This window comes from Pongo pygmaeus, chromosome Y (genome assembly GCF_028885625.2).
Source record: "Pongo pygmaeus isolate AG05252 chromosome Y, NHGRI_mPonPyg2-v2.0_pri, whole genome shotgun sequence".
Classification (NCBI taxonomy): domain Eukaryota; kingdom Metazoa; phylum Chordata; class Mammalia; order Primates; family Hominidae; genus Pongo; species Pongo pygmaeus.
Window position 1 is genome coordinate 1,238,871 of NC_072397.2, and position 27,510 is coordinate 1,266,380.

Genomic DNA, 27,510 nt, shown 5'->3' on the forward strand with positions numbered 1-27,510 from the left:
CAGGAGCATTAGTCTGGGGACGTCCTCCCACAAAGTGTCTATCAGCAGAAAACACACAATCCGAGTGCCAGGAGACGAACCCACAGCCTCCAAAGTCTTTCTAGCTTTTAACACCCATGTCAACCCACAGCTCCTCCCTGCTCTTTCTTCCTCCAGAGGAGACCTGTGACTTCTTACCAACTGCTGTACAAACAGCTTCCTCAAACTGGTTTTAAAATGGCCCAGAATTTTCGTTTCAGTTTCAGGGAGAAGTTTTCTGCCCCGCCGGTACGTGCCCAGGTGTGAAACCTATGGTTATGCACGAGTCAGCACCGCCCCCCACGGCCAGCTGGGCACCGCCAGCCACCTATGGCTTCAGGAGGAAAAGCAGACCCTTGCTTCTTGGGGTTCTGCTTGGTGTGGCCGTGGGGGACGTCTGGAAGGAGAGACGCTTTATCCATCAACTGATGATGAAAAAGTGTCTGTCAAAGGGACACTATTTTTATTTTGAGAATGTAAAGGGGACACAGCTGGAAACAGGGGGGCCCTGGAATTGTTCTTTTGTTTGTTTGTTTTTGTTTGTTTGTTTTATAGAGATGGGGTCTTGCCTTGTTGCCCAGGCTGGAGGGCAGTGGTGCAAACGTAACTCACTGCAGCCTTCAACGCCTGGCCTCAAGCAATCCTCCTGCCTCAGCCTCCTGACTAGCTGGGACTGCAGGTTCATACCACCATGCCCAGCTAATATTTTTATTTTTTGTAGATACTGAGTTTTGCTGTGTTTCTGAGGCTGGTCTCAAACTTCTGGCCTCAAGCAATCCTCTTGCCTCAGCCTCCTGAGTAGCTGGGACTACAGGTGAGATGACCACCATGCCCAGCTTATATTTTTATTTTTTATAGATACGGAGTTTTGCTAGTTTCCCAGGCTGGTCTCAAACTCCTGACCTCAAGCAATCCTCCTGAGCAGCTGGGACTGCAGGTTCATGCCACCACGCCCAGCTAATATTTTTATTTTTTGCAGACATGGAGTTTGCTATGTTGCCCTGGCTGGTCTCAAACTCCTGGCCTCAAGCAGTCCTCCTGCCTTGGTCTCCCAAAGCATTGGGATTACAGGCGTGAGCCAGCACACCTGGGCTGGAACTTGTTGCTTTAACTCTCCAGGTAGGCAGCTATGCCTCGCACACATTTAAACACCACGTGCTGTTGAAAGTCCTGAATGGCGGCCTCACCCAGTCACCCTCATGTCTGTACTTGTGTGGTCTGAGGATCCAGCAAGCAGCCTCTTAGCAGCCAGATCTGTTGCAATTTCGAGTCTGTCCCCTGTGGCCACCGGACAGCCCCCAGGGAAGACAGACAGACAGGACTGCTGAGCAACACAGATGATTAATCAAGAAATTACCTCTAACTGACGCCAGCTGCCCTGACACAGGAGGCACCGGCTTGCGGTTTGGGCCCTGCCAAGGCTCGAGGGGGCAGGATGGAAATTTTAGAAAATCAGCACAACGGTTGTTCTTGGCGGTGTCTGGCCTGCAGAGATGGCTCTCCAGAAATATCTGGGCACTGAATTGTCTGAAGCAATGGACCGACCACAGGTGGGCGCTCAGGGGCTGTAGGTGTGACCCTCCCCTCCTCTCTCTTCTCTCCTCTCCCCTCTCTCCCCTCTCCCCTCTCCCCTCTCCCCTCTTCTTCCCTCTCTCCTCTCCCTCCCTCTCTCCTCTCCTTCCCTCTCTCCTCTCCTTCCCTCTCCCCTCTCCCCTCTTTTCTTTTCGCAGTCTGTCATTCAGGCTGGAATGCAATGGCGTGATCTCGGCTCACTGCAACCTCTGCCTCCCTGCTTCAAGTGATTCTCCTGCCTCAGCCTCCCGAGTAGCTGGGATTACAGGCATGCACCACCACGCCCGGCTGATTTTTTATTTTTTGTAGCCCCAAAAAGAGTTTCACCGTGTTAGCCAGGCTGGTCTTGAATTCCTGACCTCAGGTGATCCACCAGCCCCAGCCTCCCAAAGTGCTGGGATGACTGGCGTGAGCCACTGCACCTGGCCAGGTTGGACCCTTTTTCTTATGCTTTGCAGGAAAATGCACACCTGTCTGGCAGCAATGCATCCAGCAATGTTTGTCTCCTCTTGAGGGTCTGTGTGTATCTCCCCCAGCCCTCTCATTTATTTCTTCTTAAAACAGCTTTACCGGCCAGGTGCAGTGGCTCACACCTATAATCCCAGCACTTTGGGAGGCTGAGGTGGGCAGATCACGAGGTCAGGAGATCGAGACCATCCTGGCTAACACGGTGAAACCCCGTCTCTACTAAAAAAAAAAAAAAAAAAAAAAAAATTAGCCAGGCGTGGTGGCGTGGTGGCGAGTCCCAGCTACTCGGGAGGCTGAGGCAGGAGAATGGCGTGAACCTGGGAGGCGGAGCTTGCAGTGAGCCGAGATCGCGCCACTGCACTCCAGCCTGGGCAACAGAGCAAGACTCTGTCTCAAAACAAAACAAACAAAAAAACAGCTTTACCAAGATGTGAGTTACATACCATAAGCTTTCACTCATTCATATAGTTCAGTGGTTTTTAACGTATTCACAGATGTGCAAACAACACCATAATGCAATTCCAGAACCATTTTTCTTCCTAAACAAAACTCAGAACCTGGCCAGGCATCATGGCTCACGCCTGTAATCCCAGCATTTTGGGAGGCCAAGGCGGGTGGATCACCTGAGGTCAGGAGTTCGAGACCAGCCTGCCCAACATGGTGAAATCCTGTTGCTACTAAAATTACAAAAAAAAAAAAAACACACACACACACACAAAAATGGACCAGGTGTGGTGGCTCACGTCTGTAATCCCATCACTTTGGGGGGCCGAGGCGGGTGGATCATCTGAGGTCAGGAGTTTGAGACCAGCCTGCCCAACGTGGTGAAACACTGTCTCTACTAAAAATACAAAAAAAATTTAACAGGGTGTTGTGGCACGTGCCTGTAATCCCAGCTACTCCAGAGGCTAAGGCAGGAGAATCGCTTGAACCTGGGTGGGGAGCAGAGGTTGCAGTGAGCCAAGATCACGCCATTGCACTCCAGCCTGGGCAACAAAAGCAAAACTCCATCTCAAAACAAAACAAAACAAAACAAAAACCCTTCAGAACCCCACAACTGTTAATCCTGTTGTTTCCTGTCCGCAGCCCCTGTCAACCTCAAATCTGCTTCCTGCCTCTGTGGATTTGCCTATTCTAGATATTTTATAAGAATAAAATTCTACAATATGTCGTCTTTTGTGTCTAGCTTCTGTCACTGAGCCAGGGGTCTTCAAAGTTCATCCACGCTGCAGCCTGTGTCAGAGTTTCAGTCCTTTCAGTGGATAGACCACATTCTGTGGTCTATCCTGTGGATGGACATTTTGGTTCTTTCTGGTTTTTTTTTTTTTTTTTTTTGAGATGGAGTCTTGCTCTGTTGCCCAGGCTGGAGTGTGGTAACACAATCTCAGCTCAGTGCAACATCTGCCTCCTGGGTTCAAGCAATTCTCCTGCCTCAGCCTCCCAAGTAGCTGGGGCTACAGGAACCTGCCACCACACCTGGCTAATTTTTTTGTAATTTTTTTTTTTTGAGAGGGAGTTTTGGTCTTTTTTCCCAGGCTGGAGTGTAATGGTGTGATCTCTGCCCATGGCAACCTCCTCTTCCCCGGTTCAAGTGATTTTCCTGCCTCAGCCTCTGGAGTAGCTGGGATTACAGGCACGCACCACCGCACCCGGCTAATTTTTGTATTTTTAGTAGAGATGGGGTTTCACCATGTTGACCAGGCTGGTTGCGAACTGCTGACCTCAGGTGATCCACTCTCCTCGGCCTCCCAAAGTGCTGGGATGACAGGTGTGAGCCACCGCGCCTGGCGTGTTCCTGATTCTTGGCTATTGTGAATAAAGCTGCTCTCCCCTCATTCCCAGCCCTGGAAACCCCTTTCTAAAGGGTTCAGATGCTGAGTGCAGTGATCCTACAGTCTTGTTCGGGGTGGACCTTACAGGGTTGGGATGAGAAAGAGACAAAAGTCATCTCCTCATGGGCAGCAGGGATTGCATGCCGGTGACAGACCCTTTTTTGCCAGCTATTGTCTTCTGGCTATAACCACCCCTCTTTCCTGAGTGCTGGGGGCTGTCCCAGCTGTTGAACACACAGGGGAGTGAGAGGACCCAGCCCTAAGGAACCACAAGCCAGCCCCGTGCTTGTCGTCTGCTCTCCTTTCTGGTTTTCTGGGGATGTTTGCACCACCCAGTTTGTGGTTCTTTTGATAGGGCTGCCTCAGGAGGCCCTCAACCCCAAAGGCAGCAAATGGCATTCTCTGTTGGAGCTGTGGTGCTGGAAGACAATCAAAACAGACGCTGGCTTCAATTACCTACTTTGATTACGTAGGAGGAAGTTATCGTGGGCCACACCCTGGCTGATCCTCTCGTTATTATGGCCATTTCTTACTTAGAAATAGGGCCTGCGTCTATGTCATTAGTGAAGTCAAAATGTGGTCATAATACAGTAGGGAGAGGCCCTAATAAAATTCACTGGTGTCCTTAGGAGAAAGAGAAATTTAGGAACAGACACAGAGAGAAGGCATGGGAAGATGAAGACAGAGATGAGCGTGGATGGATGGGTAGATGGGTGAATAAACGGATGGATGGGTGGGTGGATGGATGGGTAGATGCATAGATGGGTGGATGAATGGGTACATGGGTGAGTGGATGGATGGATGAATGGATGGATGGGTGGGTGAGTGGTTGAGTGCATGGGTGGACGGATGGGTAGATGGATGGATGGATGGATGGAGTGGATGGATGGATGGATTGAGTGGATGGATGGGTGGGCGGGTGGGAGGGTGAATGTGTAGATGAATGGTGGGTGGGTAGGTGAGTGGACAGGTAGATGGATGGATCAGTGTTTACGTGAATGGATGTGTGGGTGGATGAATTGATTGGTTGGTGGATAGATGGATGGGTGGATGTATAGATGTATAGATGAGTAGGTGGATGGGTGGGTGGATGGATGGGTGGATAGATGGATGACTAGGTGGATGGGTGGGTGGATGGATGGATGGATGGGGATGGGTAGATGGATGGGTGGGTGGAAGGGTGGATGAATGGTGGGTGGGTTTGTGAATGGGTGAGTGAGTGGGTAGGTGGATGGGCAGATGGATGGATCAGTGTTTACATGAATGGAAGTGTGGGTGGATGAATTGATGGGTTGATGTGTAGATGGGTGGGTGGATGTATAGATGAGTAGGTGGATGGGTGGGTGGATGGATGGGTGATTGATGATAGATGGATGAGTGGGTGGATGGATGATGAATGGATGGTGATGGGTAGATGGATGGGTGGGTGGAAGGGTGGATGAATGGTGGGTGGGTGTGTGAATGGGTGAGTGGGTGGGTGAGTGGATGGGTGGATGGATGGATCAGTGTTTAAATAGGTGGATGTGTGAGTGGATGAATTGATGGGTTGATGGGTAGATTGATGGGTGGATGTATGGGTGGGTGGATATATAGATGAGTAGGTAGATGGGTGGGTGGATGGATGGGTGAATAGATGGATGAGTGGGTGGATGGGTAGATGGATGGATGATGAATGGATGGGGATGGGTAGATGGATGGGTGGATGGATGAATGGTGGGTGTGTTTGTGAATGGGTGAGTGGGTGGCTGGATGGATGGGTGGATAGATGGATCAGTGTTTAGATAGGTGGATGTGTGGGTGGATGAATTGATGGTTGATGGGTAGATGGATGGGTGGATGTATAGATGAGTAGGTGGATGGATGGGTGGATGGATGGGTAGATAGATGAATGAGTGGGTGGATGGATGGATGCATGGATGAGTGGATGGATGGGTAGGTGGATGGGAGGGTGGATGGGTGGATGAATGGTAGGTGGGTTTGTGAATGGGTGGGTAGGTGGGTGAATGGGTGGATGGATGGATCAGTGTTTAGATAGGTGGATGTGTGGGTGGATGAATGGATGGGTTGATGGGTAGATGGATGGGTGGATGGACAGACAAGTAGGTGGATGGGTGGGTGGATGGATGGGTGAATAAATGGATGAGTGGGAGGATGGGTGAGTGGATGGAGGATGAATGGATGAGGATGAGTGGATAGGTGGATGTGTGGGTGGATGAATGGATGGGTTGATGGGTAGATGGATGGGTGGATGGACAGACAAGTAGGTGGATGGGTGGGTGGATGGATGGGTGAATAAATGGATGAGTGGGAGGATGGGTGAGTGGATGGAGGATGAATGGATGAGGATGGGTAGATGGATGGGTGGATGGATAGATGGGTGGATGGATAGATGAATAGGTGTATGGGTGTGTGGATGGATGGCTGGGTGGATGGATAAGTGGGTGGGTGGGTGGGTGGATGGATGGATCAGTGTTTAGGTGGATGGATGTGTGGGTGGATGAGTGGATGGGTTGATGGGTAGATGGATGGGCGGATGTATGGATGGGTGGATGGATGAGTGGGTGAATGGGTAGGTGGATGGATGGGTGGACGGATGGATGAGTGGGTAGATGGGTGGGTGGGTAGATGGGTGGATGGATGAATAGATGATGCATGGATGGATGCTTCTATCCACCATGAAATGCCAATTGTTTCCAGAAAATCACCAGAAGCTGGAGCAAAGCTTGGAACAGATTTTCCCTCAGAGCCCTAATGAGGAACCAACCCTGCCGACACCTTCATCTCAGACTTCTGGTCTCCAGGATGGGGAGAGAATGCATCGCTGTTATTTAAGCCACCACATTAGTGGCAGTTAGTTATGGCAGCTGTCACAAACCAACACACCGAGAAAAGAGAGGAAAAGTTTTAACCAACAGACTTCAAAGAAATTCGAGAAAGCGTCCTCATACCAAATAAAAGAGAGGAAGAACCTTAAAAGAAAGATAAAGCATGAAAAGCACAAGATTATGGGATAAGAGAAAGAAATGAGGAACAAGCCAAAGGGCCTCAGAAACTCAATGGAAGACAAGGATATCAAGACTTGAAGATATAAAGATGGCACTGCAAAGCAATAACAACAACGTGTATTCATGCAGTCCCCCAGTCCCCCTTTCTTTGGTTGACTTACTGTTGAGAAACGTCCAACACTAGCAGAGTGGAGCATATAGATTATGATGTGATTTGCCAAAGCCCAGGAGGAATGGTTGCATAGGACCCTCTCCTCACCTGCCATGGTAGCACTGAACAACTAGGGTAGAGAAAGAAGCAAGGTTCAGAGCTCCCTGCTCAAGCATCTCCCTGCAGGGGCCAAGACATCTTCTTGACCTTCGACGTGTGGATCTATGGCACAGGAGCTGCCCAGAGCTCTCCATGACCCAGACATCAGACCCCTTCCAGCTCCAGGAGGGAGGAGGTACATGTGTACACCTGATGCTGACCTACAAGGGTCATGGGAAGAATCCAGCTTCAGGACACCTCCTATGACCAGGTTGTTCAGGATTTTACAATGTGGTCTCAGAGTCACTGTTACTGCACCCAGATGTGTTTGAGCAAGAGTCCTTGATATCAATTTAGAACTATAATGGGTCGTCCGGGCGCGGTGGTTCACGCCTGTAATCCCAGCACTTTGGGAGGCCGAGGTGGGCAGATCACGAGGTCAGGAGATTGAGACCATCCTGGCTAACACGGTGAAACCCTGTCTCTACTAAAAATACAAAAAAAAAAAAAAACAAAAAACAGCCGGGTGTGGTGGTGGGTGCCTGTAGTCCCAGCTACTCGGGAGGCTGAGGCAGGAGAATGGCGTGAATCCAGGAGGCGGAGCTTGCAGTGAGCCAAGATCGCGCCACTGCACTCCAGCCTGGGCAACAAAGCGAGACTCTGTCTCAAAAAAAAAAAAAAAAAAAAAAAAAAGAAATATATTGGGTCATGTAGATGTTTAAGAGGTAGCCAAAGGCGGCTGATGCCAGGTCTAGAAGAACAAGGGTCACCTAGAAGGCTTCCCCTACCCTCAAGAATAGTTGGAAATGTAGGAGACAACCCTGGTTGTCACAACTTAAGGAAGGATGCTATCGGGATCTGGTGGGTGGAGCCCAGGGATGGCGCTCAACACCCTACCGTTCACAGGAGGGTCCCCACCACAGAGAAGCATCCAGCCTCAAATATCTACAGTGCTGAGGTTGACAACCTGGCCTGAGCATAAGAAATTCACCATCGGTCTGGAGCAGTGGCTCACACCTGTAATCTCAGCACTTTGGGAGGCCGAGGTGGGTGGATCACCTGAGGTCAGGAGTTTGAGACGAGCTTGGCCAACACGGTGAAGCCCCGTCTCTACTCAAAATACAAAAACTAGCCATGTGTGGTGGCGGGCGCCTCTAATTCCAGCTACTTGGGAGGCTGAGGCAGGAGAAGCCCTTGAACCTGGGAGGCAGGAGGTTGCAGTGAGCTGAGATCGTGCCATAACACTCCAGCCTGGGTGACAGAGCAAGACTGCAACTCAAAAAAAAAAAGAAAAAAAGAAGAAATTCACCATCTGTCTATCCATGAATCCATTTGTCGCTCTAACCCCTGTCATCCATCCATCATCTATCATCTGTCTATATCAATCATCTATCAATCAGACAATCGTCTTGCAACCCTTGATCTATCATCTATCTATATCAATTATCTATCAATCAATCATCTATCTACCTATCAATCTTCTATCAATTACTTATCTATCTAGCAATCATATCTACCATCTATCAATTATGAATCAATCATCTTTCTATGGATCTGTCATCTATTCATATCAATTACCTATCAATCAATTATCTATTAATTACATCTATCATCTGTGTATCAGTTATCTAACAATCACATATACGTGTTCATCAATCATCTATCAATTATTTGTCTATGCATCAATTATTTATCCATTCAATGGTTTGCAAATGTGAATGATCATAATTGGGAAGGTATCATAATTGGGAAGATGCTCCTGGCATCTGGTGAGTAGATCCCAGGGACACTGCTCAACACCCTACAGTACACAGGATGGCCCCACCACAGAGGATCATCTGGTGTGAAATGTCAGCAGTGCTGAGGCTGACAAACCTGCCCTAAAGCAACTGTGTGACAAGAGCAACCTTCAACAAACACACAGAGCTCAGGAGTACTTTCCAAAGAATGTCTGCAAGAGGCTTTCAGGGAGAGAAAAGACCCCAGGCAGATGTTCTTAGCAAGGAGCTGGTGTCATGGAAAGGGACAGTGGTCTCATCATGGTTAGTGACCAGCTATGGATGAAGAGCGATTCCTTAAAATGCCTGCACGTGCCCCTCATTGCCTTGCCGTCACGGACCTCCCACCCCATCACAGAGGAGGAGACCTGGGCTTCAGGAAGACAGATGGAACATGAGCTAAAGCATCTCTTGGGCCCCTGGGCTGGGGTGGGGTCAGACGTCACAGCTGTGGCCAGAAGCAATGACAAAGAGAAGTTCTTGACTCATGTGGAACCTTCCATTTGTATCTCCTGTTTCCAATCCTAAGCATTTCTCTGTATGATGGACACCAATGTTTTTAAAATGAAAATGGCGCTTGCAGGCGTGTGTGTGTGTGTGTGTGTGTGTGTGCACAGCAGGGAAGCAGAAATTATTACCAACATATCTTTTGCAAACAAGGATCCTATAAACTGGAGAGATTGCAGAAGGCAGACTGTAGATAAGAGATTGCAGAGAGGTTGTAGGGTGACAGACAGGTCCTTTTGGGAGGGAGAAAGTAGGAAGAGAATTGGACGTTTTCAGTATGGGAAGCTGAAGTGGCACAGGTATCTTTTATTTATTTATTTATTTGAGACAGAGTCTCGCTTTGTTGTCCAGGCTGGAGTGAAGTGGCACGATCTCGGCTCACTGCAACCTCCGCCTCCCAGGTTCAAGCGATTCTCTTGCCTCAGCCTCCTGAGTAGCTGGGACTACAGGCGCCTGCCACGATGCCCAGCTAATTTTTGTATTTTTAGTAGAGATGGGGGTTTCAGCATGTTGGCCACGCTGGTCTCGAACTCCTGACCTTATGATCCACCCACCTCAGCCTCCCAAAGTGCTGGGATTGCAGGTGTGAGCCACTGTGCCCGGCACAGGTATCTTTTTACGTGACCATAGATAGCAGGGGCTGGGAAAACAGAAAGGCTAGGTGGTGGGCTCAGGGTGCAAAGACTATCATGGAACATACCAGAAGCCTCCCGCCCCCTGCTGTCTGCTTTTCCGGTGGTCCCTCGCCACTGAACTGCAACTTATCCTAATAAAACCGGGGTTGATACCACCACTTCCAGGTTCCCACATTCCAAGTCCCCTCAGCCACAGAAACAGATACAACCTCTTCTGAACTTCCAGACACCATTGAGTTTTCAACTTTGGTTTAATTTTTAGACCTTTCAATTACAGAACACACACACACACTTGTTATGAGTAAAAGAATAAAGAGAAATAGAGAGCTCTGTATTCGTGTTTGTCTTCGTATCTCTCCCCTCCAGGTCCCACTTCCCTTTGGAAGTAACCTCTGGGAGTTCGTTTGCTCCGGAGCCTCCTTTCAGACACAGGTAAGTTTTATTTTGCATAGTAGGACATACACCCGTCACCACCTTTGTGAATGTCTTGTGGTGTCTCTAACCATATGCCCCCCAGTGAGGGGATTTGGATGGATCAACTCTGCTTCAGCCTGTGCTTACACACACTCCTCTGTAAGTATTTTTGTGCATATCTGTGAGAACATTTTCTAGGATCGATTTCTAGGAGAAGATCTGCTGATTTGAAGGGTGTGCATATTTTAAATGGAATGCATGTATTAGAAAGGAAGTAAGATCTAAAATCAATAATTTGTTTCCACCTCGAGAAACTAGAAAAAGAAGAGCATTAAATCTAATGGAAGAAGAAAGAAATAAATCATAAATATTTGATTAGAGGAGAAATCAGTGGATTTGAAAATAGGAAATCCATAGAGGACAGAAATCAGCGGAATTGAGAACAGCAAGTCAATAGACAAAAATCAAAACCATAGGCTTATTCTTTGAAATAACAATCAATGAGAGTAATAGGCTTCTAGCCAGGCTAACAACAACAACAACAAAGAATGAGAACACGAGTTACTAATACTGTAAATGAAAGAGGAGACATCACTACAGATCCCATGGACACTAAAAAGATCATAAAGAAATATTATAAATTCTGTGCCCATAAAATTGATCACCTAGACAAAAAGAACAAAAGGATACAATCTGACAACTCACACAAGAAGAAATAGCCAATCTGAGTAAGCCTATATCTCTTAAAGAAATTGAATCGATAATTTAATAACCTTCCCAAACAAAAGGCTCCAGGCCCAGATGGGTTTACTGATGAATTTTCCCAAACATTTAAGGAAGAAATTATATTGATTCTCTATAATTCCTTCCAGAAGATAGAAACAGAGGGAATATCACCAAATATCCACCCAATAAATTTCACCAATATGTACTTACAGCTAATAGACAAGGGCAACACTCATTCTCATACCGTCATCAACAAGGGTGACAGCAACTTGCCTAAAGGGTGAGAGGTTTCAACTCATATTTTTCATCACAGCAACAGAGGTTGACATGTTTCTTTCTTTTCTTTCTTTTTTTTTTTTTAATTGGCTGAGTGAGAGTTTCCCTCTGTCACTCAAGCTGGACTGCAGTGGCACGACCTTGGCTCACTGCAGCTTACGCTTCCCGGGTTCAAGCAATGCTCCCACCTCAGCCTCCTGAGTAGCTGGGATTACAGGCGTGCTCCACCACACCAGCTAATTCTTGTAATTTTTTTTTTTTTGAGATGGAGCCTCACTGTGTCACCCAGGGTGGAGTGCAGTGGCAGGATCTCGGCTCACTGCAAGCTCCACCTCCCAGGTTCACACCATTCTTCTGCCTCAGCCTCCCGAGTAGCTGGGACTACAGGCACCCGCCACCACGCCCGGCTAATGTTTTGTATTTTTAGTAGAGATGGGGTTTCACCGTGTTAGCCAGGATGATCTCGATCTCCTGACCTCGTGATCCAGCTGCCTCAGTCTCCCAAAGTGCTGGGATAACAGGCGTGAGCCACGGCGCCTGGCCAATTCTTGTATTTTTAATAGAGATGGGGTTTCACCATGTTGGCCAGGCTGGTCTCGAACTCCTGACCTCAGCTAATCTGCCCACCTCAACCTCCCAAAGTGCTGGGGTGACAGGCATGAATCACTGTGCCCAGACAGGCTGGCATGTTTTTACATTGATTGACCACTGGTGTCCTTTGGGGAGATGTCTTTGTTAGACATTGTCTGCTGGGCCTTTTGACTCTCTCGTTAATGGGATGGTAATAAATATTTACATTTTTTTCTTTTGAGACAGAGTCTTGCTCTGTTGCCTGGGCTGGAATGCAGTGGCACGATCTGTGCTCACTGCAAGCTCCGCCTCCCGGGTTCACTCTATTCTCCTGCCTCAGCCTCCCGAGCAGCTGGAACTACAGGCACCCACCACCACGCCTGGCTACTTTTTTGTATTTTTAGTAGAGATGGGGTTTCACCGTGTTAGCCAGGATGGTCTCGATCTCCTGACCTTGTGATCTGCCCTCCTCGGGCTCCCAAAGTGCTGGGGTTACAGGCGTGAGCCACCACGCCTGGCCATAAATATTTATATGTCACAGGAACTGATTATATTTGTGTGGTTTTATTTCTAGGCTCTCTATGCTTAAATCTGTGTGTCTTTTAGCCAATACTCCACTGTCCTTTTTTTGGTTGTTGAGACAGAGTTTCACACTGTCACCCAGGCTGGAGTGCAGTGGTGCCATCTCAGCTGGGCTCAAGCAATCCGCCCACCTTGGTCTCTCAAAAGGTTGGGATTACAGGCATCAGCTAACAGACCTGAATAGAACATGCAAAACTTTAAAACTTCTAGAAGATAGTAGAGAAGAGAATCTAATTGATCTCAGATTTGGTGATGACTTCTTAGACACCAGAACAAAGGCAGCATCGGGAAAGAAATAATTGAAAAGTTGGACTTTGTTCGGGTTAAGTTGGTCTGAGCTGGGTGCGGTGGCTCACACCTGTAATCTGAGCACTCTGGGAGGCCGAGGTAGGTGGATCATCTGCGGTCTGGAGTTCAAGACCAGCCTGGCCAACATGGTGAAACCCCGTCTCTACTAAAAATATAAAAATTAGCCAGGTGTGGTGGCAGGTACCTGTAGTCCCAGCTACTTGGGAGGCTGAGGCAGGAGAATCGCTTGAACCCTGGAGGTGGAGGTTACAGTGAGCCAAGATTGCGCCACTGCACTCTAGCCTGAGCAACAGAGTGAGACTCTGTCTCAAAAAAAAATAATAATAATAAAAACAAAACCAAAAACGTCTGGTCTGCAAAAGACATTGTGAATGGAATGAGAAGTCCCAGACTGGGAGAAGATATTTTCAAAACATGTACGTGGTAACCAGTATGTGGCCAGGTGCAGAGTAGCTCATGCCTATAATTCCAGCACTTGGGGAGGCCCAGGCAGGAGAAATGCTTGAGCTCAGGAGTTTGAAAGCAGCGTGGGGGCCGGGCGCGGTGGCTCACGCCTGTAATCCCTGCACTTTGGGAGGCCAAGGCGTGTGGATCACCAGGTCAGGAGATCGAGACCATCCTGGCTAACACGGTGAAACCCTGTCTCTATTAAAAACATAAAAAAATTAGCCAGGCGTGGTGGCAGGCTCCTGTAGTCCCGGGAGGCTGAGGCAGGTGAATGGCGTCAACCCAGGAGGCGGAGATTGCAGTGAGCCGAGATCGCGCCATTGCACTCCAGCCTGGGCGACAAAGCCAGACGCCGTCTAAAAAAAAAAAAAAAAAAAGAAAGCAGCGTGGGCCACAAAGTGAGAGCTTGTCTGTCTCATGCCTGTCATCCCAGCACTTTGGGAGGCTGAGGCGGTGGATCATGAGGTCAGGAGTTCAAGACCAGTTTGGTCAACATGGAGAAACCTCGTCTCTATTAAAAATACAAAATTTAGCCAGGCACAGTGTCTCATGCCTATAATCCCAGCACTTTGGGAGGCCAAGGTGGGCGGATCACCTGAGGTCAGGAGTTCGACACCAGCCTGGCCAACCTGATGAAACCTCATCTCTACTAAAAATACAAAATGAGCTGGGTGGGGTGGTGGGCGCCTGTAATCCCAGCTACTCGGGAGGCTGAGCCAGTAGAATTGCCTGAACCCAGGAGGCAGAGGTTGCAGTGAGCTGAGATCACGCCACTGCACTCCAGCCTGGGCAACAGAGTAAGACTCCATCTGAAAAAAAAAAAAAAAGGGAGAGCTTGTCTATACGAACAATTTTAAAATATTAGCTGGGCATAGAGGCGCACCCCTGGAGTCTGAGCTACACAGGAGGCTGAGACAGAGAGATCTCTTGAGGCCAGGAGTTTGAGGCTGCAGTGAGTGGTCATTGCACCACTGCTCCCAGCTTGGTTGACAGAGCAAGGCCCTGTCTCAAAAAAAAAAAAAAAAAAAAAAAGGATGAGTTCATGTCCTTTGCAGGGACATGGATGAAGCTGGAAACCATCATTCTCAGAAACTAACAGAGGAACAGAAAACCAAACACCGCATGTTCTCACTCATAAGTGGGAGCTGAACAATGAGAACACATGGACACAGGGAGGGGAACATCACACACCGGGGCCTGTCGGGGGCTGGGGGCCAAGGGGAGGGAGAGCATTAGGACAAATACCTAATGTAGATGATGGGTTGATGGGTGCAGCAAACCACCATGGCAGGTGTATACCTGTGTAACAAACCTGCACGTTCTGCACATGTACCCCAGAACTTAAAGTAAAATAATAATAAAAAGAAAGAAAATAACTTTTTTAAAACAAAGAACCAGTATGCAAAATTTGCCAAAAAAACTCTTAAGACTCAACCACTGGAAAAAAAAAAAACAAAAACCCCATTTAAACATGGGCCGCCTCACCAAAGATGTTTGCAGGCAAGATGTTCGTAGGCAAATTCACTTAAGAAAAAATCACTCCACGTCGTAGCTCATCAGGGAATTGCAAATTAATACCGCCGAGACATGCCAGCCGACAGGTCTTGGGGTGACTAAGATCTAGAGATACCAACAGATGAAGTACCGGAACTCTCATTGAATGCTGGTCACAAGAAGAGGATCCCTGCACTCTCTGACCTTTAGATCACTCTGCAGCATGCAATACATTTTTTTTTTTTCCTGAGACTGAGTCTTGCTCTGAGGTCCAGGCTGGAGTGCAATGGTGCAACCTTGGCTCCCTGCAACCTCCACCTCCCGGGTTCAAGCCATTCTCCTGCCTCAGCCTCCAGAGTAGCTGACAGGCACCTGCCACCAAGCCTGGCTAAGTTTTGTGTTTTTAGCAGAGATGGGATTTCACTATGTTAGCCAGGCTGGTCTCAAACTCCCGACCTCCGGTGATCCACCTGCCTCGACCTCCCAAAGTGCTGGGATTACAGGCGTCAGCCACCATGCCCGGCCATGTAGTCACATATTCTTCAAGCTTTGGGTTTAAGGGATCCCAGCTTTGGGTTTAGGGGAGCTCAGCTTTGGGTTTAGGGATCCCAGCTTTGGATTTAGGAGAACTCAGCTTTGGGATTAGGAGAGTCCAGCTTTGGGTTTAGTGGAGCTCAGCTTCCAACCCTCGCACCCTCAAAGTTTCCCATCTTTGTAGACCCAGTGACCCCTGTTTCTGTGATAACACCTGCCTCTGAACGAACTCTGTGTTCTACTGACTTCAAAGTGACCCATCAGCCTCAGTGAACTGGCAGCTGGCAGGCGTCAGGGGGTAGAGGACCTGCTGGTGTCGGCCTCAGATCACAAGGCAAGAATCCTCCTAGCTAAGCACAAAAATGCGTAGGAAATGCTCTGAGCTCTGTCGCTGTGTGTTGATTTTCCTCTATTGCATCACCCAACCAAGCAGACGGTTTGCCCAGCGAGATTTGTATGCTGTCATCCGCAGACACCCCGTGTAGATTTTGATCTGTGTCTTCTGCAAAGGCAGCGGCTGCGTTTCTCTGATTTCTGTATCTCACTCTCAGAGTATATAGCACAGGGCTTCATCACTGGCCAGAGAGCAGATTCTGAGAAACATAAGAAGCCCCTTTTTGAAACAAAATTAATTTTTGTGTGTGTGTGTGTGTGCATGGGTGGGAATGTCTGAACAGCAGCTGCAAAATTGGCCTTACTCTGGAAGGCAGGAAGCCACTGTACGTGGAATTAAGCTAATTAACATGAAATGCCATTGGGTGAAAAAAAAAAAAACCCAAAGTGGTTGAGTGTGTGGGTCCTGCCCTGCGGCAAAAGAAGAGTGTGGAAATAGCACGTATGCTGAAATTTAAGCACTTCTGCCGTTACTGAGCCACAGTGCCAATGGTTTTAGCGGGTTATGGCAGACAGATACGTTTAACAGATGAGAGAGAGGTGACAGGAAGGTTTGCAGGCTTGACTTCCTAACAGCTGCTCTCTGTTTAAAGACTGTTGCTCTAGACCTGAAGTGCTTGCCCATGTCTATGTCCTGAATGGTATTGCCTAGGTTTTCTTCTAGGGATTTTATGGTTTTAGGTCTAACATTTAAGTCTTTAATCCATCTTGAATTAATTTTAGTATAAGGTGTAAGGAAGGGATCCAGTTTCAGCTTTCTACATATGGCTAGCCAGTTTTCCCAGCACCATTTATGAAAATGTGGCACAGATACACCATGGAATACTATGCAGCCATAAAAAATGATGAGTTCATGTCCTTTGTAGGGACATGGATGAAGCTGGAAACCATCATTCTCAGCAAACTATCGCAAGAACAAAAAACCAAACACCGCATGTTCTCACTCACAGGTGGGAATTAAACAATGAGAACATATGGACACAGGAAGGGGAACATCACACACTGGGGCCTGTTGTGGGGTGGGGGGAGCGGGGAGGGACAGCATTAGGAGATATACCTAATGCTAAATGACGAGTTAATGGGTGCAGCACACCAGCATGGCACATGTATACATATGTAACTAACCTGCACGCTGTGCACATGTACCCTAGAACTTAAAGTATAATAAAAAGAAGAGATAAAATCAATTATTTTAATTTAAATAAATACATAAATAAAGATTGTTGCTCAGGGTGAGTTGATGCTGACTCGCCTTAGGATAGTTTAATTGTGATTCAGTGGATTCTACTCATCCTGTTTCCAGCCATGTGCTCAGCAAAGCAGTCAAAGAGAAAGATCCCTGGAGAAGAAACCGAGATGGTCTCAACTACCTTGTTCCTGCCGGAAGTCAAAGCTGGGCTCCCTTAGATCCAAAGTGGGGCTTCCTTAAAACCCAAACAGGAGCTCCCTTAAAACCCAAACAGGAGCCAGGCGCGGTGGCTCACGCCTGTAATCCCAGCACTTTGGGAGGCTGAGGCGGGTGGATCACCTGAGGCTGGGAGTTCGAGACCAGCCTGACCAACATGGAGAAACCCCATCTCTACTAAAAATACAAAATTAGCTGGGCATGGAGGGGCATGCCTGTAATCCCAGCTACTTGGGAGGCTGAGGCAGGAGAATTGCTTGAACCCGGGAGGCAGAGGTGGCGGTGAGCTGAGATCACGCCCCTGCACTCCAGCCTGGGCAACAAGAACAAAACTTTGTCTAAAGAAAAAAAAAAACAACCCAAACAGGAGCTCCATTAAAACCCAAAGCTGCCCTCCCTTAGACTCAAAAAAAGGCTTCCTTAAAACCCAAAGAGGGGCTCCCTTAGACCCAGAGCTGAGCTCCCCAAAACCCAAAGTTGGACTTCCCTAAACCCAAAGCTGAGTTCCCTTAACCACAAAGCTGTGCTCTCCTAAACCCAATGCTGACCTCCTTTAAACCCGAAGCTGGGCTCCCTTAGACCACAAGCTGGGCTCCCATAAGCCCAAAGCTGAGCTCCCTAAAACTCAAAGCTGGGCTCCCTTAGACCCAAAGCTGGGGTCTCCTAAACCCAAAGCTGGGCCCTCATAGACCTAAAAAGCTGGGTTCCCCTAAATCCAAAGCTGGGCTCCCCTAAAATTAAAAGCTGAGCTCCCTTAAACCCAAAGCTGGACTCTCATAAACCTAAAGCTGAGCTCCTTTAAACCCAAAGCTGGGCTCCCCTAAAACTCAAAGCTGAGCTCCCTTAAACCCAAAGCTGAGCTCCTCTAAACCCAAAGCTGGGCTCCCCTAAAACTCAAAGCTGGGCTCCCTTAGACCCAAAGCTGGACTCTCCTAAACCCAAAGCTGGGTTCCCCTAAACCTAAAGCTGGGCTCCCCTAAAACTCAAAACTGAGCTCCCTTAGACCCAAAGCTGGGGTCTCCTAAACTCAAAGCTGAGCTCCCTTAAACCCAAAGCTGGACTCTCCTAAACCCAAAGCTGGGCTCCCCTTAAACTCAAAGCTGGGGTTCCTTAAACCCAAAGCTGAGCTCCACTAAACCCAAAGCTGGGCTCCCCTAAAACTCAAAGCTGTTCTCCCTTAAACCCAAAGCTGAGCTCCTCTAAACCCAAAGCTGGGCTCCCCTAAAACTCAAAGCTGTTCTCCCTTAAACCCAAGGCTGAGCTCCTCTAAACCCAAAGCTGGGCTCCCCTAAAACTCAAAGCTGGGCTCCCTTAAACCCAAAGCTGAGCTCCTCTAAAACTCAAAGCTGGGCTCCCCTAGACCCAAAGCTGGGGTCTCCTAAACCCAAAGCTGGGCCCTCATAGACTTAAAAAGCTGGGTTCCCCTAAACCCAAAGCTGGGCTCCCCTAAAACTCAAAGCTGAGCTCCCTTAGACCCAAAGCTAGGGTCTCCTAAACTCAAAGCTGGGGTCCCTTAAACCCAAAGCTGAGCTCCACTAAACCCAAAGCTGGGCTCCCCTAAAACTCAAAGCTGAGCTCCCTTAAACCCAAAGCCGGACTCTCCTAAACCCAAAGCTGGGCCATCATAGACCTAAAGCTGAGCTCCTTTAAACCCAAAGCTGGGTTCCCCTAAAACTCAAAGCTGGGCTCCCTTAGACCCAAAGGTGGACTCCCCTAAACCCAAAGCTGGGCCCTTATAGACCTAAAGCTGGGTTCCCCTAAACCCAAAGCTGGGCTCCCTTCCACCCAAAGCTGGGCTCCCCTAAACCCAGGGAAGATTTTTTCTTTGAACACAAAGGAGTGTGTTTTTCTCTTGCTCCCTGGACCCAAACCCCCAGTGACGGGAACCCTCAGCTGTGACAAGCCTCCAGTATATGTATTTCCCCACGTGTGAGCCAGTTTCAATCTCTCTCCTGTGAAACATGAAAGGATCCCAAGGTAGCAGTGATCATAGACAGAGACTCATTTCTTTGTTCTCTCTGTGACCTAAGGGAGGTTCTGAGGCCAACAGAAAAGGATATTTTAAAAGATTTCAAAGCAGTACCCATCCTAGGCTACCCCTCAGCACAAGAAATTAACATTACAGGCAGGGCGCGGTGGCTTACGCCAGTCATCCCAGCACTTTGGGAGGCTGAGGCGGGCAGATCATGAGGTCGGGAGTTCGAGACCAGCCTGGTCAACATGGCAAAACCTCGTCTCTACTAAAAATACAAAAAAAACATTAGCCAGGTGTCGTGGCAGGTGCCTGTCATTCCAGCTACTCGGGAGGCTGAGACGGGAGAATTGCTGGAACCCGGGAGGCGGAGGTTGCAGTGAGCTGAGATCGCACCACTGCACTCCAGCCTGGGCGACAGAGCAAAACCCTGTCAAAAAAAAAAAAAATAAATAAATAAAAATAAATAAAAAAAAAAAAGAAGAAGAAGAAGAAGCGGCAGCTGGGGCACCTCCCTGAGCAAAAACTAGAATCCTCCGTGTCCCATTCAAGTCCTGAGTGTTTGCAAATTGACTCCAAAAATCACCTGGTGGGTCCTCAAATTGTTAACCATGTCATGCACAAATAAAGACAAATAAAGACAGGTGGAGAATTTGTTAAGCAAACATCTGATTCCTTAATGATGTAATAATGTCTTTTTTTTTTTTTTTTTTTTTTTTTTTAGAGACAGGATCACACTTTGTTGCTCAGGCTGGTCACCAACTCCTAGACTCAAGAAATCCTCCCGCCTCAGCCTCCAAAAGTGTTGAGATTATGGGTCTGAGCCACTGCACCCAGCCCTTAATAATGTCTTTTTTCTTCTTTTGAAGGCAGATTCTCACTCGCTCCTCCAGGCTGGAGTGCAGTGGCTTCACGTTGGCTCAATGCGACCTTCACATCTAGGGTTCAAGCAATTCTCGTGCCTCAGCCTCCCGAGTAGCTGGAATTACAGGTGTGCACCACCACGCCCAGCTACACTTTTGTATTTCAGTAAAGATGGGCGTTTTGCCACGTTGCCCAGGCTGGTCTCAAATTCTTGAGGCCAGGCAATCCACTTGCCTTGGCCGCCCAAAATGCTAGGATTACAGGCACGAGCCACTGCGCTCAGCCCCTTAATGATGCCTTAATGTAAATTATGGCTAAATTGTGTACATATTAAATTAAATATTACCTTATTAACGTTTTATTTACTTTTGTTTCTCCTTTATATTGTAATTAAGGCTATACAGATATGTAAATTTTATTATATAATGTTACATATATTATTTATATATGATATAATTTTTATATAATAATTTACAAGTTATTATATAATACATTAAACATGTTATAGTATGCATATTTAATAATTATATATAATATATTGTATGGTATCATTTATATGTTAATTTGTGTATTATATGTATCATATTGAACATAGCATATATAAAATTATGTACAACATATTTTATAGATCACCTTATGTGTATATATAGTGTATATATAATTATATGTATAATACATTATTTCTGCATGTCATTTTGGTAAGTGAAGGTAGCATTAGAAAATATCTCATATAAAAAGGGGTGAGGGTGGGCGTGGTGGCTCACACCTATAATCCCAGCAGTTTGGGAGGCTGAGACAGGTGGATCACCTGAGGCCAGGAGTTTGAGACCAGCCTGGCCAACATGGTGAAACCCTGTCTTTACTAAAAATACAAAATGAGCTGGGCATGGTGGTGGGTGCCTGTCATCCCAGCTACTTGGGAGGCTGAGGCAGGAGAATCGCTTGAACCTGGGAGGCGGAGGTTGCAGTGAGCTGAGATCGTGCCATTGCACTCCAGCCTGGGTGAAAAGAGTGAAACTCTGTCTCAACAACAACAAAAAATTGTTGCACCCATAAAAATTTGCATATGAACGTTCTCTGCAGCACTCTTCACAACAGCCAAAAGGTGGAAACAGCCCAAGTGTCTGTCAACAGACAGACAGATAAACACAACGTGGCCCCCCCATGCACACAGTGGAATAGTATACATCCATGAAAAGGAACAAGGCTCTGACCGAGGCTACACTGTGGATGAACCTTGAAGACATCACGCTCAGGGAGAGAAGCCAGACACAGAAGACCACATGGTGTAGGATTCCATTTCAATAAAATGCCCAGAACAGGCTGATCCATATAGAGAGAAAGCAGATGAGCATGGCTGGGACTGCGGATGGGGAAACGGGGAGTGACTTTCCCCCTAAAGAGGATGTTTCCTGTGAATGTCCTAAATGTCCCCCAGTTATTCGCTTTACAACGGTGAGTTGATGTAAAGCAGAATCTCAACAAGAAATAATTGTCTCTTGAAGCAGGAAGGACATTCCTCAGGTTTCTGTTTTACTATCTGCGTCTGAGCTGGCCTTCTCCTACACCCTCCTGGCTGACTCCCCGCCCATGCTGAGTCCTGAATGCTCCTGCATTCTTAATGCTCCACCCATTGTTTCTTGGGTCTTCCTGTCCCCCAGAGAGGTCACTATGGCCGATTGGACCTTGGCTGGGCGTGAGTGGAGGGGAAGCTGTGGCCACCACTGTGTGAACCAGTAACCTCATGGTGTCCGTCAGGAAGTCACAGTGAAAGGCATCCAAGTTCTCAAGTCCAGCATTGTTTCAATTTCCTCCTTGTCTTTCCCGGCCACACGGAGCTTCCTTCCTAGCTACCAGGAGATGACAGGGAAGGAGAAGGTCAAGTGTGCTTGAGTCCTCAGGTGACATCGCCTGTTCCTGGAGCAGACGTCGCATTGAATGTTTGCAAACGTTTTCTTGTGCACCCATCCTAGGAAGACGCGCTTATCATCTTTGCTTTACATATGGGGACACTGAGGTGCAGAGGGCATAAGGAACCTGAGCCGTGAGCGACAACGGACATGGTGCTTGGGACCCAGGCCCTAGGTTTTCTGGGCATGTAGAAGATGCCACACTCTGCTTTGCAATAATCTCCAAATACACGCATCTGAGCGGAAACACACCTGCGCCTCTGAGCCTGAACTCTGCACCTGTCTCCGGCTGCCTGTTTCATCCTCCCTGCCCTCCCAAGGGGATTTCACGGACCATACTGCACACTGAGAGCTCCCCAAGGAGAAGAGACCTGAGGTGTATCATCCTGGTGCTCCCTGAGGCTGGGGCATAGTCCTGGCCTGCTGGGCAGGTGCATTTGCACCTGCTCTTCGCAGGGGTTGGGGACAAGTCAGAATACAGCTAAAAAAGAGGAGGCCGGGCACGGTGACTCACACCTGTAATCCCAGCACTTTGGGAGGCCGAGGCGGGTGGATCACCTGAGGTCAGGAGTTCGAGACCAGCCTGACCAACATGGAGAAATCCCGTCTCTACTAAAAATAAGCCAGGTGTGGTGGTGCATGCCTGTAGTCCCAGCTACTTGGGAGGCTGAGGCAGGAGAATCGCTTGAACCCAGGAGGTGGAGGTTGTGGTGAGCCAAGATCGCGCCACTGCACTCCAGCCTGGCCAACAAGAGCAAAACTCTGTCTCAAAAAAAAGAAGAGAAGTGGGTCTCAACAGGGTCCCCAGGGTATCACTAACAGCTGAGCCCCTCAGAAGCCCCTCAGCCTGCCTGAGTTATTCATGGAGAGGCAGAACGAGCTGAGGAATCTCACTGCCTGGTTCTGCTCTAAACCACCCTCCTGGGAAGGGGTGAATGCAAAGCTACCAAGTGACTACAACTCAAAGGCTGGGGTGGTGTTTCCCCTGCTTGCTCTCAGGCACAGATGATGTGCTCATGCCAGTTTCCTTGGTACAGTGGTCTACCTGGCCCTGCAGAAGGCTGTGTTCCCACAGCGGTGGGACCAACTCACAGATATCTCCTTGCCCTAGCTCCTGTGATGCCTCTGCCCCACACAGCTCCTTATGCCTGCCTGCACCCAGCACGGTCTTGAGTGACACCTTCAACCCTCCTTCTTGGGGCATCAGCCCACCACGGACCTGCCAGAGCCTCTTGGAAATCTGCATTTCATTCCAGCCCATGGGTGCCAGCTCCTGCCTCCATGAAGACCCTCTCCTCCCCACCAGGTACCTACTGCAAACTCCTTTGGGTCTGCTGTCCTTAGCTTAGAGCTGTGCACCCAGGATGGTCTTGGTAAATGCAGGGTGTGTGTGTGTGTGTGAGACACAGGACATTCCCAATGACTGTGGAGGGAATGAATGGGTGCATGTATGAATAACACTCAGAGCATCCACACAAATGTGGAGAGAATGAATGAATGACATCCAGGATTCAGTCCCACAAATGTGGAGGGAATGAATGAATGATACCCAGAGATTCACTCCTGCAAATGTGGAGGGAATAAATGAATGATACTTAGGATTCACTCCCACAAATGTGGAGGGAATGAATGAATGACATCCAGGGTACACTCTCACAAATGTGGAGGGAATGAATGAATGATACCTAGAATTCACTCCCACAAATGTGGAGGGAATGAATGAATGATACCCAGGGATTCCCCACAAATGTGGAGGGAAAGAATGAATGACACCCAGAGATTCATTCCCACAAATGTGCAGGGAAAGAATGAATGACACCCAGAGATTCATTCCCACAAATGTGCAGGGAAAGAATGAATGACACCCAAGATTCTCTTCTGCAAATGTAGAGAGAATGAATGAATGATACCCAGATATTCCCCGCAAATGTGGAGGGAATAATCAATGACATCCAGGGATTCCCTGCACATGTGGAGGGAATGAATGAATGACACTCAGGATTCACTTCTGCAAATGTAGAGAGAATGAATGAATGACACCCAGATATTCCCCACAAATGTGGAGGGAATGAATGAATGACATCCAGGGATTCCCCGCAAATGTGGAGGGAATGAATGAATGACACCTAAGGATTCCCCACAAGTGTGGAGGGAATGAATGAATGACACCCAGAGATTCATTCCTGCAAATGTGGAGGGAATGAACAAATGAGTAGCACGCAGGCCTTGCTTGATAAACGAATGGGTGAATGCATAAATGAATGACATGCAGGGTTTTCTCCCTAAACATGGAGTGAATAAATGAAAGAGTGAATGCATGATGCCCACTAGTTCCTGACAAGTGTGGAGCAAATGAGGAAATGAGTGAATGGATGAATGCCACTCTGAGAATGCAGAGTGAATGAATGAATGCCACTCTGAGAATGCAGAGTGAATGAGTGATGGAATGTGTGGAGCAAATGAATAAATGAACGAATGAATGAATGAATGCCACTCTGAGAATGCAGAGTGAATGAGTGATGGAATGTGTGGAGCAAATGAGGAAATGAATGCATGAATGAATGCCACTCAGAGAATGCAGAGTGAATGAGTGATGGAATGTGTGGAGCAAATGACGAAATGAATGCATGAATGAATGCCACTCTGAGAATGCAGAGTGAATGAGTGATGGAATGTGTGGAGCAAATGAATAAATGAACGAATGAATGAATGAATGAATGCCACTCTGAGAATGCAGAATGAATGAGTGATGGAATGTGTGGAGCAAATGAATAAATGAATGAATGAATGAATGCCACTCGAGAATGCAGAGTGAATGAGTGATGGAATGTGTGGAGCAAATGAGGAAATGAATGAATGAATGAATGCCACTCTGAGAATGCAGAGTGAATGAGTGATGGAATGTGTGGAGCAAATGAAGAAATGAATGAATGAATGAATGCCACTCTGAGAATGCAGAGTGAATGAGTGATGGAATGTGTGGAGCAAATGAATAAATGAATGAATGAATGAATGTCACTCTGAGAATGCAGAGTGAATGAGTGATGGAATGTGTGGAGCAAATGAGGAAATGAATGAATGCCACTCTGAGAATGCAGAGTGAATGAGTGATGGAATGTGTGGAGCAAATGAATAAATGAATGCATGAATGAATGCCACTCTGAGAATGCAGAGTGAATGAGTGATGGAATGTGTGGAGCAAATGAGGAAATGAATGAATGAATGAATGCCACTGAGAATGCAGAGTGAATGAGTGATGGAATGTGTGGAGCAAATGAATAAATGAATGAATGAATGAATGTCACTCTGAGAATGCAGAGTGAATGAGTGATGGAATGTGTGGAGCAAATGAGGAAATGAATGAATGCATGAATGAATGCCACTCTGAGAATGCAGAGTGAATGAGTGATGGAATGTGTGGAGCAAATGAGGAAATGAATGAATGAATGAATGCCACTGAGAATGCAGAGTGAATGAGTGATGGAATGTGTGGAGCAAATGAATAAATGAATGAATGAATGAATGTCACTCTGAGAATGCAGAGTGAATGAGTGATGGAATGTGTGGAGCAAATGAGGAAATGAATGAATGCATGAATGAATGCCACTCTGAGAATGCAGAGTGAATGAGTGATGGAATGTGTGGAGCAAATGAGGAAATGAATGAATGAATGAATGCCACTCTGAGAATGCAGAGTGAATGAGTGATGGAATGTGTGGAGCCAATGAGGAAATGAATGAATGAATGAATGCCACTCTGAGAATGCAGAGTGAATGAGTGATGGAATGTGTGGAGCAAATGAATAAATGAATGCATGAATGAATGCCACTCTGAGAATGCAGAGTGAATGAGTGATGGAATGTGTGGAGCAAATGAGGAAATGAATGAATGAATGAATGCCACTGAGAATGCAGAGTGAATGAGTGATGGAATGTGTGGAGCAAATGAATAAATGAATGAATGAATGAATGCCACTCTGAGAATGCAGAGTGAATGAGTGATGGAATGTGTGGAGCAAATGAATAAATGAATGAATGAATGAATGTCACTCTGAGAATGCAGAGTGAATGAGTGATGAAATGTGTGGAGCCAATGAGGAAATGAATGAATGAATGAATGAATGCCACTCTGAGAATGCAGAGTGAATGAGTGATGGAATGGACAGCAGGTGGCAGGGGCAGTGTGGACGTTGGCCCCACAGCCTCCCTCTGGCCCACTTTGGTCCAGCTTGCTACTGGCCCTGACCTCTCTGCTGCATCCATGTAAACTGTGTGCCCAGCACCCCTCCCCCGTGGGGTCACTCCCTCTCTGGGCTGTGTGGTTCTCCAGGACTGCCAATCAATGAGGAGAGGGGTGTGGTCCAAGCCTTTCAATCACTGAGGGTAGGGGGTTATTGTCCAAGCCTGTCAATCACTGAAGCTCGGGGTGTGTGGCCCAAGCCTGTCAATCACCCGAGAGGGGTGTGGCCCAAGCCTGGCCAGTTAGGGGTCCCCCTCACCCTGTTCATAAAAATTATCGCAAGCAGTGGTCATTTGTTTCTGACATGGCTGGTCGGAACCCTTCAGGAGGTGTGACTTGTGGGTGCCAGGAGAGAGAGGGTGTCTCTTTTCCCGTTTGATTCTGCTCTGAAAAGATGGGGACCCCAGGCTACCAGAGACCCTCTTTCCATCCCTATAGAGAAAGTGGTCTTCCTCCAGTGATTCCACACCCTGCAGCTGAGGGAGGCAGAAAAAGGTGGGGCTGAAACGTGGGAAGAGAGAAAGAGGAGAAAACGACGATCATTTAAACTCCTAGATCCAGCCATGAAGCCTCCACAGAAATCCTAATTATCCAATTTGACAATTTCCACCTTCACTTCAGCTAGCTCGACTCAAGTTTCTATTGCTGGCCATAGAAGACAGTTATGCCTCAAGCACTAGGGGTAGGCAGGTTGGGCTCCCAGTTGAGGGACAGAATGGTCCTAGTTCCAGAGAGAGGGCCCACGGAGCCCAGGCCACCTGCCCTGGGCTGAGACATGGTTGTTTCAAAGGCAGTCACATATCATTCATCACTAATTCCCCAGCGCAGTGGTTCAAGGCTAACAAGCAGCACTCAGCACCCACCTCTGCCTCTTTCTGGTTGTAGGTCTTGAACACACCCCCGCCTCCATGTCTGCCTCAGTTTCTGTTACTGGTGAAACAGGGATGATCATAATAGCACCTGTCTCACGAAGTTTCGAAAATCCCAGAGATCAGGCTGGGCGCAGTGGCTCACGCCTGTAATCCCAGCACTTTGGGAGGCCGAGGCGGGTGGATCATGAGGTCGGGAGTTCGAGACCAGCCTGGCCAACATAGTGAGGCCCCATCTCTACTAAAAAATACAAAAAATTAGCCGGGCGTGTGGGTGGGCGCCTGTGTTCCCAGCTATGTGGGAGGCTGAGGCAGGAGAATCACTTGAACCTGGGAGGCAGAGGTTGCAGTGAGCAGAGATCGCGCCATTGCACTCCAGCCTGGGCAACAGTGCAAGACAAGAAAGGAAAGAAAGGAGAGGAGAGGAGGGGAGGGGAGGGG

The 27,510-nt window shown here is 47.8% G+C and overlaps 1 protein-coding gene across 2 annotated transcripts in view; it reads right to left on the reverse strand.

Annotated features, from left to right (window-relative positions):
* The window catches only part of LOC129025975 (P2Y purinoceptor 8), a 65,024-nt gene that overhangs the window by 5,289 nt on the left and 32,225 nt on the right, over positions 1–27,510 (reverse strand). The window lies entirely within an intron of this gene.